At 36.4% G+C, this 15,060-nt stretch overlaps 1 long non-coding RNA gene across 2 annotated transcripts in view; it reads right to left on the bottom strand.

Moving 5' to 3' along the window:
• The window catches only part of LOC148224235 (uncharacterized), a 244,344-nt gene extending 231,375 nt beyond the window's left edge, over nt 1–12,969 (bottom strand). Inside the window, exon 1 of one of the 2 annotated variants that reach the window (XR_015802206.1) lies at nt 12,799–12,969. This is a non-coding gene — a long non-coding RNA (uncharacterized LOC148224235). The remainder of the gene's footprint in view (nt 1–12,798) is intronic. The other variant, XR_015802207.1, reaches the window with a different exon arrangement.
• Between the last annotated feature and the right edge of the window lie 2,091 nt (nt 12,970–15,060).

Genomic DNA, 15,060 nt, shown 5'->3' with positions numbered 1-15,060 from the left:
TGCTTTTGAAATTAATTGAGAGTTTATCTTGGAGAGCCAATATTAGCACCTTCCCTGTCCCTAAATGTGTAACTGCACTGTGGCAGAGCCTAAAAAGACCAGCCATTGACAAAGATCTCAGCTTGCCAGGTGCATTACTAATAAAAGACAAAAAGCCTGCCCATTCTGCTATGTAACAATTGTTAATATAAGCTGACATTACAGTGCTACACTTTAAAGATATGTTTGCTGATCTAAAACTATGCCTATTTTCATACATATTTAAAATCAGACTTGTCATACCTTTTATCTTAACTATCAATTCAAATACTCTGCAAAGCCTTTTTCATGGATTTCAAGTCTCTCAGCTTCAGCAAAATCTACTTAATCTTAACTAGATTGCCTCTTTTTTTGCCCTGCAAGAGTGCAAGTCTGTTTTACTTACTGCTGATGAATGACCAAGTTGAGAAAACTGCTAAAGAGGAAAAAATAAGGAAATTAGGACTACTGATGCTAGGGAAAATAATATTTTAACAATTTCATCATGCTTTTAATATATTTTTTAAAATGCTGTCAACCTAAAATCACTACCTTATTCCTCTTTTTTTGCAATATATGCTTAACATATGGAAGCATTTTCTGATAAAACTTCATGGAAAAGCTCATCATCTCATTTGCCTGCCCACTTATGCAAAAGTTGACAATTCAGTTATGGGGAAAGTTTTGTGAGATCTGGAAAAGAGAAAGAAATGCTGTTTTTCTCCTACAAAAATTAAATCTAACCTTACCCCCCCCCCAAAAAAAAAAATAAACTATTACTTCAACAAGTTGGGTTTTTTTCTCATAGATAAAGTTTAAGTTATGCATAGCTTTCTTTAAAATATGTATTGATATTTTTAAGTTGTGATACCAGCAAATTGTGATGAGTTTGGCTAGGATAATACATAACTAATGCTGGATGGAGGAGTGCTTGGATGGGAAGGATGATTCTACTAATGAGGAACATCTGAGAAGCACATAATGCAAATAGGATGTTGTGTATTTTCCATAGTTCTGATTACACACAAAAAATAATTTAGTCATTCCTAAAAATATTAAGTCTTTACATAAAAGTACATGAAATGTACTGGGTTTTTTTCCCCCTAGGCAGAACAAATACTTTCCTGCTATTCATTAAACCTTGTTCCCCCACTGTTTGCATGAAACAGCCTCTGACTATCATACACAGAATGACTGCATAAATGTAAAGAAAAGGTATCAAAACAAAGGGTATAAGCAAGTGGCATATAAATGATAAAATATGGAATATTAAAATTACACTTTCAAAGGAATGCTTTCAAAGGAATGCACAAGAAATTCAGCATACTATCTAAATATCAATAAGTAGCTGATAAGCCATTAAAAACATAATTGCTTCATTAATTCTAACTGAAGTTACCCAATTACACTTTTTGCTACCCTCATGTCCTAAAAATTTTAAACTTCCAGTGCAAAATATAGTTTTTTTCTTTCCTTTTTAAAATACAGCTCTAGTTCAATCTAACCTAGGGTATTATAAATATGTGAACTTGGCAGTAGGTTGACTTTTTTGGACAAGTTAAATTATCCCCTACTGCAGCATAATTAAACTATGTCATTCAATAAAAATAAACGGAGCAGGAACTCAACCCAGTAAATGTAATTTGCCCATTCTCGTGTCACCAACACGTCTCAGTCTTAACATAAACATATTTTTAGTTATGACTTCTTTAAAGGAGATCAAACTTGAGTTTTTTAAAAGTGCCAGGCAGTTTCATGTTAGGCTACAATTCAAGGGTTGATTTAGGCTCCTTTTGACCTTTGCAGATTATTTACCTATATTGTGCAGTAATTTAACTCCCTCATTAGCCCTTGAGACCCTCTTCACACTGCATGCAACACCAGTCCCCTCTAAGTTACTTTCTACTGCAAGCATAAAGAAGACAATCTGGACCTTGGTAACACATTTCACTCAAGATTCCTCATTTCTGGGACTTGGTAAGACTATGCCATGTTTCAGCTCTGTGCCTGGGGCAGTCTTTCAAAAGTTTTCATGTAGTTTTGTCCTTCATACACCTCATGAGTCGCTCTTGGCACAACAGAACCAAAATTTCTTCAAGATGAAAGCTGTGCTTTCTATTGCAGGCAATTAGAACAAAAAAAAAAAAAAAATTACTGGAGCATCTTTGGGAAATTCCTTGATGGAAATACAGGCTGAAAAACAAGGCAGTGAAACTGCAGCCAGTGTTATGGGAGAGAACAGCCTTAGCAGTGGCTGTCACTTTCTGCTCTGTCACATGTACCAGGGGACAGCTGCTTTAGCTCTACATCAACTCAGTTTCAAAATGCTACAAACACGTAGGAACATACAGAGACATGGAGAGCATTTCTTCAATGAGTGGAGATGGCTTATTTTAAATGTGATTGCTGTAGTGTTACACATACTAAATGATGAAAAAAATAATTTCCCATTAGCTTTGTATGTTTCCCATGCACTTTTTATTTTATTTAATTACCAAAGTGCATACAAATTTACATGAAGCTTCTACAACTCTTTGGTGAAGTCTTAATTCCGAGACACTTTCAGGACTTGGCCTTTCTGAACAGAGAGGTTATTTTGAATAATAAATGTAATTTCCACTTGACTGTAATGCTTTTTGCACTAATAGTGCTTGTTTTTGGAGGCCAAATCGAGCCCCAGTTGGGAGCACTAACAAAACTACCAAGTGTTTCAACAGATTTTGTACCAGACTGCAAATTCAAATGACAATTTATTTTCCAGCTGAATATACTTCAAAATAAATTGAAGTATTCCCTGCTATTCAGAGATTTAACTAAGTTTGCAGATTCACAGGTTTTATTATTCTGAGAATTTAGATTTGTCTTCTGAAATCTTTGGCAGATGGTTTCGTACATCTTCAGGTTAGTCAATGCTCGTTTAAGGCCCCTCCAGTCACAGTTGTCTCCTGTGTATTTTCCTGATATTTTCCTGATAAAGAAGAGCAGAGCTTCAACTAACAAATAATTAGCTAAAAAAACCAAAACAAAACAAAACAAAAGAAAAAACCAAAAGCAAACAAAAAGAAAACGCTTGAAACTCCTAGAATCAAGATGGTAAAATACCTAGAAGCAACAAGGAAAATGATAGAGAAAGGAATAAATACCTTAACAACAAAAGTGTTAAATCTCAGGAGCTGTCCTGATAGGCTTTTTCCTTTGGCTCTCCCAGTGTCTGTGCTAACAGGCCAGGCAGAGCCAGGGCACGTCCACTGGCCCAAAGGCCACACACACACTGTAAAACCTTTTAGACCCCAAAGGAGGATTGCAGAAGTGGAGCTACCTTGCCCAAGCAGGACTCAGCCCTTGCCCAGGCCTGGCAAATGTTGCCAACTCCCTGGGTTACCAACAGGTAGGTTACACAGGTGGTTGGCATAACTAAGCATAACCAGAAAAGCAGGAATTGCCAAGCAGAGAGACGTGAATGCTTCTCTTTGTGAGCATGGCACCAAGACAGCTCACGACACAGAGCAATATACAGAATTAAAGAAGTGGATAGCTCAGCCATGAATACTAATAAACCACAGCCTATCACTGTCATAGAAACTGGACAGATGACACTGAAAAACAATAATGCCTTTTGATTTTGAAAACAAGCCATTTGAATGTCTGGAAGAACCACAGCTCTGACTGTACAATATTAAGGGAAGTGCTGCACTGACCAGAGTGCAAAAGTTGAGATAGTTTTGTTGATTTAAAGACAGAATGCCAAAAGAACACATAATATACTGTTGTATCTCTGGCTTAAACTTGAACTCAGCATAAATTATTTCAGGAATGTTTTGCATAGTCTCTTTTTATATCTCCAGTGCAAAATCTATTTTGATTGCATGGCCCTGGAATAAGTCTGTTATTTTTCACATTTTATCATTTTTGGAACCAGTATACTACAACACAGTTTTCTTATCGTTCAACTCATGCCCCCCTGCCCCTTAAGCCAAAAATAAAATACACTGCACCACTTGTAAAAGCAGAGAAACAGACTAGAGTGGAAATCTCCATTCACTGAGGGAAGGTTTTGCATCTCCAAAGGAAAACAAAATAGAAGTTTAGACTGTGGTTAAGTTACCACGTATATACTACAGTATTCCAGAGCTCAGCCTCCTTTATTGCAGCAAATGCTCAAAAGGTAAAGCTGAGAATTTTTGTAAAAGACCACACATTTACCAAATCTACACAGATTTACACAGCTGACATAGTACAGCAAGAACTTGAGATGATATTTACATACAACCCAATTCCAGTTCGCTCATATAACAAAAAAATACAAAAATAATTTTCACACATACAAAAGACAGAAAAGCATATTTAATGTAGTAGTTTGAATGTTTTATAGGTGAATAACAGGAACAAGTCAAGTAAAAAAAAAGCTCAAACTCGGTGGCAGGGAGGAATATCCATTTAATATGCCTTTTTGCTTCTTCGTGGTTTTGTTCTGTTCATAGAAACAGCCCCTAAAGCCCTTCAAACACAGGTTTTTTACTGCATGCTATTAAGTAGTCAAAGATAATAAAGGAAAGATAATAAAGGGAATGTTTTTTATTACCTTCTCCATTTCTAAGGCAAGAGACCAGCAAATGCAATGTTCTGACAAGAAGGACTAAAGATATTTGAATTTCTAAACACTTTGATAACAGCCCAGCTTTAGAACAAGGTTAAGATGAGAGGAAAATAAGTGGACACGAGGAAAGCAATGAAAGGTATCATTGGTAGAGTTCCTTGATATTTCAAGTTTTCTTCCAAGGTTCCCATCCCAAAGACTAGCAAAATACACTGCTGATGTAAAATTAGGAGACAATGAGAGCATACAAGGGGTAGAGGCTACAGAGAAACAACAGGAATAAACAGATTCATCCCAGGTCAATTGCTACTCTGTGAGTAGCCATCGTGCTCTGTTTTTGGAGAGACATGCAATGCTAGTGAACTTCTGCCAACAAGGAGTCCCACAGTCAGCAGTGACAAGGAAATGAAGAAATGATATTATTTATTCCATGTGCTCCCAGAGCACAAAGCACTCTGTCCATGCAGCTCAGCCCAGTACGGTACTTGGACTGTATACCAGTAAGGAACAGCTTGTAAATTCAACCTTGAACGCTGCTCTTCTCCACATCTGCTTTTCCTTATCTCTGTGTTGATATATTTCTGTCTTGTTTACTCTCACCCTAAACTCATATATTTTCTTTAAGGGGAAGACCCTAAACAGCACATCATTCTTCCAACATGTAAGCAGCAAGTCACCTCGTCTGCAATGCAATTAATTAAAAACTTTTAAAAGACATAAAAACCCCCCAAAAACCAGCATCCCTAGCCATATTTATCTGTAGCTTTGCTGATCAAACATCAACATGCATAAACAACATAAGGATCAGCTAAAGAAAATCAGATTTCTTACAGAACTTGGTACATCTTCCCAAAATGTTTAACTATATCAAAATTAGTTTTAATTCTCTGTTTGAAAGTCAAATTAGTTAAGAAAAATAGCTCAACATAGAGTAGCTCTTTCTAGTTTGTAGAATCAAGTCATCTTCATACCATGCCCTAATTTGCAGTCAGTTTGTAAAACAGGATTATTTAGTAAAATTTAAAGAATTCTTTCTTGCCCTTCCTAGTGTATAATGTCATTGCAAAAGCTTAAGGAGATTCAGGTTTTTTCAGTGCTTTAAATTCCCATAGACTGCAATATAGATTACCTTTGATGAAACAAGGTTCAACTTTGGAACAGTCATTTCACATCTGAGTCATTCCTGACACCATTCCCTCTGAGGGACTACTAAAGTGAGTACAGATTAGAAAATCAGACCAATTATTAATCTAATCTCTGGGAATACTCTTCATCATGCAATTCAATCACGAGACATGACTTAAGACTTTGGAGCAATATATACACCAGTCATGGCAATTTTGGGAAAGGCAGCAGGAAGATGTTTGACCTTGCTTATCTTTGGAATGGGTATGTGACATTTTAGCCAATAGACAAGCAGCAGCTGAAAGAGGATAGTCTCAGGCAGGCAAACATGTCTTATTCCATCATAAGATTTTCCATTTTTTAAGTAACTATATCTTTGTCTTGTTTTAGTAATTCAGCTCATATTTGCGAAAGTTTGCATTTTCTAGATCTCAGCCCATCCATTCTCTATCCTTGATGATTTAGGATTAATAATAAAAAAAAGATTACAACAAAGATTATTTCATTGGCCACTGGCACCATTGTCCATCATTGATACACCAATTGCTCCTCCTGAACAAAGTCCCTAACCTGGCAAATTTAAAGTGACTTAAAATCATCAGAGAAAAAAATCATATAATTGTTCACACCCAAGGAGGAGATTTGAGGTTTTGGACAGACTAAACACTATGGAAAATAGTAGATTCTCTTGGTTACTATGCAATGCAAAAATTTCCTAAACATCAGCCACACAGCAATTTTTATAACAGGGAGCAGTGTGTTTATTTAGCTAATGGAAAGAGAACATTGTTCAAAACTTCCTCCTAACCTTCACTGCATATGTACATACTAGTTAAGAGAATTTTCTTCCCCTGTCTTTTAAAATCTCTGTTGATGATGGATGAGCTACTATAGAATACCCTGAACCTGATACCTTTTTCCAGACAAGGCAGATAGAAGTTAAATACAGGGTATGAGTGAATAAAGCTGGATTCACACAAGAATAATAAAGTAAGCACTTAAAACTTGGGCTTTGCCTTAGGGCTTTTATCATCTTGTAGCAACTGGTTCAAATTTGCAGACTATTTTGGAAGCCATATTATTATTCATGAACCTTTTCTGTACTTCATGATAGCTACAGCTCTCCTCTACTTCAGGCTTTTTCCCTGTGTACGCACAATACCCATATCATTTGGAAATACATGATTCCTTAAGCATGACAATAAATGTCACTTATCAAACATTGTGAATGTCTTCCTGAAGTCTGATCTCTCTTCACCACAACTACATCCAACATGGTGCAGGAATTTTCAGAAAACAACCGTCTTCAGAATAACCGATTGTTGATTTTAGTTGTGCATGTGGAATGCCATTCTTGAGGCACCATTAATACACACAGGAACAAAAACTCTGTTGTAGATGCTACACCTGAGTTAGTAGAGACAATACCTCTGAATGCTTATATGATAGAAGCATGTATGTAATTTATATCTTATACCCACACATGTAAATACATATGGGTGTAATACTGGCAGGCTGAGAGACCTGGGGTCACTCAGCTTGGAGAAGAGAAGGCTCCAGTATTGAAAACAAGCTTACAAAAAGAAAAGAGAGTGACATTTTTACATAGGCAGATAGTGATAGCACAAAGGAGGATGGGTTTAAATTAAAAAATAAATTTAGATTAGATGTTAGAAAGGAATTATTTACTCAGAGTGTGGTGAGGCACTGGACCAGGTTGCCCACAGAAGCTGTGGATGCCCCATCCCTGGCAGTCTTTAATTTCAGGCTAGGTGGGGCTTTCAGTAATGTGCTCTAGTGGAAGATGTCTCTGCCTGTGGCAGGGGTGGTTGGAACCAGATAATCTTTAAGGTCCCTTCCAAATCATTCTATGATTCTATAATGATGATTTCCTTCCTTCACAGCTCATTAAAACAACCAGCACCCAAAATTATGCCTCCTAGCTCAGGTGTGTCAAATTAGACCTTTAAAAGGTTTAGTATTACAATCTTAAGAAGAACTAAACAGTGAGAATATGAGAGCAGCAAATTCTCTTTTTTTCAGCTGTCACCAACAGATATGAGAAGTTTAAGGAGTTCTTTACAGTGGTGGGGAAGGGCTCAAAAAACTCCACCTAAGATAGTTCCTTGGCAGACAACATTATTTATGGGACTATTACTTCAAGTGCTTAAAATTTACAGTAAAGGCATAGTCAAAATCAGGGTGTGTCAGCTTTTAATTTCCAGTTAACACAAAGAAAAGCAAAACACGTTAAGGTATAATAGTGTAAGGAAAAAGAGGGTGCCGTGTGTCATCTGCTTAATGTCTGAAATAATTTTTTAATTCTTTTGTAATAATAAAAAAAAAATAAAACCAAAAAACTTGCTGTTGACTTACCCCATCAAAATAGAGCTTAATTGCTACACTGTTACTGTTAATCGGTATGCAGTTCAAATGGAGCCAGAACACACAAAAGCATCTCCCTCTCTATGAAACCACATATTTCATAAGACCAATTATTAGAAATAGTAGCAAAGAAAGTCTAATATTTTGACAAACCCATAGTGAAAAAGATGGTTGACCTGGAATTATACCATATTACAAGAAAGTATTGTAAAACACAGTTTATAGTATTTTTGACTTTAGGATTTTCAAATAGTCTGCTCTTGACTATAGACCACTGAAATAGCTGAATATTCAGGACGAGACATCCTCACCTGAGTGCAGAGCCACATGGAAAAATTAAAGCAAGGGGAAAGCTCTTGTTCCTTCCTTTCCCCTGCAGGCTCTACCCCTCCCACATCAAGCACCAAGTCAGCTCTGAACAGAAACATCTGCTGGTCCTGCTGCCAAGAGCAGAGCCCACCCATTTCACATCCAGCCCATCCCTGCTCTGCAGCCTCTGCAGGGGGACTTGTCCAGCTCTGACCCTCAGCTTCAAAGCCTGCTCTTACCCTGTGGGGCATCCCTGAAAGGCAAGAATGTTCTCTAAATATTTTAAGATGACTAACAGATATTTTTCTTTTTGCTTTCAGTCAGAAAAAAAAATAAGGTGGACTTTTTACCTTTTCTAGCCACAGTTTGTGAAAAATGTTTAAAATCAAATCTATTCTATTTTCTTGTTTGTTTGTTTGTTTTTGCAAAGATAAGCACGTGGTACCCTGGAGCTCTTCTGTGAAATTAAAAAATGCCAAACACCAAACAGAAGAATGTATGTATTTGTCTTATATAAGGAGAACTGATAGGGTTCTTTACAAGACAGCCCTTTGACAGGATTCTTGAAGTGCCAGTTCTTCTTATTACTTTCAAAAGAAAACAAAAAGCTTAAATAAACCAATGAATAAGACTTATTCCCTCTTAGTACACAAGTCTGCATAATATTTATACACTTGGTTGCTCATTTACCTGATGAAAAAAAAAATTAAAGACATAAAGAAAGGCAAGTAAAAATAACCCCAGAGTATTCAAGGTTTTTTGTAAGGACTACACCCTTGCTGACATTTAAGGAATTTCTGATGATACAGAGTTTTCTGATGTGAAAGCAGTTTCTGACTAGGGCTTTTCATCAAACCACTGTGGGCTGCAGTTACCACAAAATTGTTTCCTACTCATTGCGTTTTATTCCATGGTGATTGGCGTGATTGCCAGACAAAGCATTTACATGTGTTAAGTGTACACAGAATAAAATCTCACAGTGAGAACCCATTACTTCAGTTCTCTAGGACTTCACAGGGATATAGAATATACAAACACACAAGTACAAACTGCAAAATATGTAGCTTGAATTTCTCATCACGGCATATTAAAGGATGATTATCTGTACAGTTCCTGCTCAAAGTAATTACATGAGCTTGAGCTCTGGAAAGAAGCACCACAACATTTGTCATCTTAAGCTTTCTATTACACGCCATGAAAGCAAGTCATCTTCTACCCTTAAAAATCTTTCCTCACCCTTGCATGTGACCAAGCCAATACATTTTTAAGAAGTGGTAGCAGCAAAGATAGAGAAAATAAATATATCAGGTATTTTAAAATAAAACTTCATGACAAATTTGGGTTGAAAAATGGCTGCAAAGCCTGGAAACAATTTGATACTGTGATATATGAAAATTCCTGTTCCTCAATACCCCGTGCTGGTCTCCAGGAGGCTTGGGTGGGCAGACTGCTAATTGAAAGCAGTACAACTCTGCCTGTGAGGAATCAAACAGAAGAAGCTGTTTGCCTCTCTGACTTTTATGTGAGCAAAACCTAATCCAGACACGATTGTTCTGAGGGTCTAAACATTCACTACACAGCACCATGTGGAGTGCCAAAATCCTGAAAGTTGACCCTGATTCATATGAGGTCAGAGCTCAAGAACTAGACTGAAATTTTAAGCAAGACAGGCATTTTTTTGTCTTTTGTGTATGAGAATTACTATGTCAAGGCAGAATAAGCTTCTGCATATGTAGAATATGTCCAAAAATAGGTAAGTCTAGCTTTATAAACAAAGAAAGGAAATTAGGTTGTTTTTCAGTACCTGCAATACTTATTAATGAGCATGTATTAATATGCAATTATTCCCTTGGGAAACACGAGTAATTTATGTTACATAATTGGAGTCAGTTATTTATGATGTACTTGCAGATCCTGCCAAGCACAGATTATCAACAAGGGAGCTCTACCCTTGCCTTCAGTTGTAGTGTGACACATTAAAACATGCAGAAAGCAGAAGGCCATAGCTACGCTGCACATCACTTAATTCCTGCCTTTAAGGTAGAGTATGGTAATTAAGTGCTAATGCTTACTGGAATTTCCAGTGGAAATTCAGGCAGTCACTCCTTGGCAGAGCCACAGACATTTTTTGGCCCTGCACTTCCGTAAGAGTTTAGTACAAACTAAAAGGAATACATGTGATATGAATGGATATTCCTCCTGATGTGATATGAATGGATACCACTCCTGGTCATATATTTATTTTAATGCTCCTGTGTCAACATCAGAGATGAAAAGTTTTTTATCTTATAGCAAATACTCTAATTACACAGCACGTCTGGCTTGTCATGTTCAGGCTGCAATTGAACAGTCCCAGAATGTGCAGGAAACTCAGTTCTGCAGTTGCATTCCAGTCCAATAGGAGAACAGAGAAAGCTTGTGAAGACGCACAATCCTGTGTTGATAATCAGATTTTCAAAATCACTAAGTGTTATGCTTCAGTGGCTCTGACTGAATCAGTAATTAAGCAACTTTTGAAAAACAACTTCCCTTAGATTTGAGCACATGATATGCAGTAAACAAACTGCAAACTCCCCAAGTCTGCCATTCATACCTGGTTTTACTCATTTTATTTTTGCAATAGCAACTGCTCCAGCTTGAACAGCATTTGCACTGACTTGAATTTCCAATCTCACTCTTGCAAATTGTATCAAGAGATCGAGGTTACTCATCTACAAAATCCATTTTTAAGTGGTAGTACTGGACCTAATAATAACAAGCTCATTCCCTCATCTACACTCTCTGTCCTTGTTTCTGGGCAGGTCCCAGCAGAGATAGAATGGCAATAAATAAATTTTATAAAAAAAATCCTTGGTCAGACTGCTGTACTTGTATTCATTTTCCTTCTGTCATAACCTTGTCTTGGTAGCAGGGAATTTGCTTCCTAGTATGTAGGAACATGCAAAATTTCTGCATAGCTTTTTACTGCAGTTGAGTGAAGGAAGAATGGCTTGCTAATGCATGTTACAGTGCATATGTTTTTTTCATTTTCTTTTCAGGACTTTTGTTTCACCTATTTTTTGTGTATGTGTGTACATTTCGCCCTTCAGCATTTGCTGACAAAATACATGCAAGCAGAGAAGCATAATAATTCCAACTGTAATGATTAAAAACACATGCAATTTTTCATTTTTTTGTCTCAGATGTTGAAACTGAAAAAAATTTCCAGTTTTCTTTCCCTGAGGTGTAATGAAAAGCTAACTCTCCAAATGAAGCAAAAATTTCTTATTGAAAAAAAACCCAAACTTGACCAAAACAATGCTTTTCTATTAAAAAAAAAAAAAAAAAAAAAAGGTTTCTTGTGAAAACTTTCAATATGTCTCAATGTTTCTTGGATGCTAAGTATAGAAAGGATGCTGTGGCATTTTACAAGAAAATGAATAAGAGACTTGTTATCAAAACCTCAACATTTTTAATCCAAATGTTTTTAATTCAGGCATAACAAGCAAGAAGAGAGAGAAATGGGAAAGAAAACAAGCAAGCTTGAAATTAGTAATAGCAAATGGATCTTCTGGAAAACAAGTTGAAAATAATTGAAATTAGATAGAATAATTAGTTTGGTGAAAACATAAACCAGGGATATGTATGAATAAGCTAAAGACTTGTTTCCACATGAATATTAGTACATTCATGAAAATAGGAACATCAGAACAGGAACTATATTAAAGAGTGGTAACACTTTGGGGATATTTCATTCAGACTAATGCGTTTTATTCTGCTTTAGATATTTAAAGACTTCAAAATGCTAGAGAGTCTACAGAATATAACATCAAAAAATCAGAGACTGTCCCACCAAATATGTAACTGGACATTTTCTATGAAAACAGCTTTAGAGGATGGGTCCACCCAAAGATATTACAGAAGCACAGTATCAGGAGTAAATAAGAATCCTCTGAAGAAATCCATGTCTTCTCAGTTATTACACAAGCAGATGAACAATTGTTGCAATTTATTTTTATTTTTTAATCACCACCTTGGTTTCTACTTACGTTGCAAAATAAATGGCTTACTGGATCTCTCTCAGTGCCAATATAACTTTTTTAGGTCAGTCTGTATGTTGGATTTAGCTTTCCCCACATCCTGACCAGGGCAAACTAGAGCCATACAGTCAATTTTGTCTAAAAGACAGGGAACTAGTGACAAGACATTAAAGCTGTTCCTAGAAAAGGAGAACGTATAGTTTGTGTCACTCATTAAGCTATTGTCATGCTGCTCTTGCACACAGAAAGCAGAATATCCTCTGTTAAAACAAGATATGAAAACAGGATAGAATAAAATTCTCATATATAATTATGGCTCTATCCAGTACAACATAGGAAACTCACCGTACTGGTTTAGATTTGGCTTTCCAAATGTCCTTGGCTGCTTAGTAGTCTTTCCAGAGCCAAACCAGGGCATTCTTGGCTTCAGTTAAATTTGTGTTAGCCCAGCACACCCCAGTCTTCAGTTCCCTCGACACTGAGTTGTCTTTGTAAACCGAGGAAAACAGGATATCTGCAAATAAGAAAAAAAAACACAACATCTTATTGTGAGATTGAAGTCCATGTGTCATTTCTCTATGGACATAATCCAGTATATTTACCTATTTTCCAAATTTAAGCAATACAAAGCAAGTAAGTCTCTCAGTCAGAAGAAGAGGTTACTGGCTACATATGAAAATTTATTTTAATTTTCATCAGCTTGGCTTACAGGGAATGCATTTGGAACGATTTTGAAATGTTTTCAGGAGGTAAGCATCTTAAACCACTTTGTAATCAAACATATTCATTGTAGTCCTACAATATGCATGATAACACTAAGGGAATTTTCTGCAGCTATTACTGTGAAATCATTGTATCCCTCTAATGACAATTATATATAAATAATGCAAATCTTTTATACAGATTTCCCAGAAGCAAATGCTGTCATGCTTCCCCATCCCCAACAAAAAATGGATCTGTTATAATATGAACACAGAAAGTAGAATTATTAATTCTGGATAATAAGAATGTCTTGAAGTTGAGAGCTTTTCCTGTCTTACACAGTCATCATTTTACCGGATGAACTGCTCTCTGGAGTTGCCTATCCTGTAAACCAATTCAAGAGAGAGCCCAGCCAACTTGAACCAGTCCCATTAACTTTCTAGAAAGTTAAATGAAGTTCATCAATCCTTTGCAAAGTCCCATTCATTCCAAAACAGTGCATTACCAGAACGGCAAAGAACTGCAGAACCAGAAAAATGCTGCTTAGCTCTCCACCATCTCCATTACAGGGCACCTGCATATTATTTGTTAAGTATGAGAGGGAGACCATGACCCTCTGGGAACTGAATCCTGACAATATGGAGCATCTATTGTCTTAAACGGAGCAAGGAGAGAAGAACGTAAGTTGATCTTGCAGCACTGAAACTTTAGAAGGTCTATTAGGAATACTTATCATATTTAAAGTCAAACTACTAAGTTGCATCCAGTCCCCCTTGTTTGGAAGTGCTAACTTAAATATCCAACAGCTTCAATGGAAACACAATTCCACCTCAGCACACCAACATCTGGCACAAAGTTAGTCTGCAAAGTCAGCTCATACCGATTTCAGAGAACACAGATCTTTTCCAAATTTGGGATTAAATACTCAATGCTACTGCATAAAGGAAAGTTTGTAGAATCAATGGCAACAACATAAAGGATTGAAAAAGCATCAGACAGTTACATCCTGTTCCATATACAAACTATACTTGAATAAATTCCTCACTGTTAACTTTTCCAACACTTAAGTTTTCTTTGAAGATGAGACAAATGGCACAATTTTAAGATGAGTACAGCCCAAGATACACTTTTTAGCTTTTCTATCCGGTTAAACTGAATACAAGCCAACTCTGCAGTCACAGATCATTCTGTTGCTTTGAGAGTCTCTATACCACTTTCCCTATTTATAGAGTAGTAATAGAAGGAAAACACCTCTATGATCACCTTACATTATTCATATGAAGAATTATTAGGCTTGTCATCCCCAGTGTAGTGCAAAGGCAGGATGAATAATGAGCAATTAAAGTTAATTTTAGAGGGGATGAAAAAACCCCTCATGCATAAAAATCTGCTTAGCTACAGACAAAACCTTTTCATGCTGTCCCAAGTGTTGTCTATATCTAGATATGTAATACATAACTTTCTCATTTCCCTTTGTATTAAGAAGTGTTTAGTGATAGAAGGCCTTATGATATATTTCAAGTTTATTTGCAGACTCTAAAATCTTGTAATCAATTAAAAAAAAAAAATCACACTGAGAAATATTTGATTGTTTTTTTCCTCCCAGTCTATTGAATTTTTCTTATGTATTAAATGTGTCCAAAATAGATCTTCAGAAGAGATTGCATAAATATTAACGTAGGTTCCTAAGTCTAGCTTCATGCATGCATGCATCTTAGGAGAAATAGTCATGCATGAACTATTTATGAGTTAGGGAAAAAGAAGCAGAAGACTTAATCTGAGGCAGAGATTACTTCAGAATTTGCCCTTTGGTCAGACAAAGGGCACCTCACAAAAAGTTTTCAGTCATAGGATAGTGTTAAATATTACTGGGTTTCATTTAAACTTAAGTTCAGTAGTCCAAGC

Source organism: Sturnus vulgaris, chromosome 3, assembly GCF_052056855.1.
Source record: "Sturnus vulgaris isolate bStuVul1 chromosome 3, bStuVul1.hap1, whole genome shotgun sequence".
Lineage (NCBI taxonomy): Eukaryota > Metazoa > Chordata > Aves > Passeriformes > Sturnidae > Sturnus > Sturnus vulgaris.
Note: the sequence above shows the minus strand (reverse complement) of the source record. Positions and strands in the feature narration are given on the sequence as shown.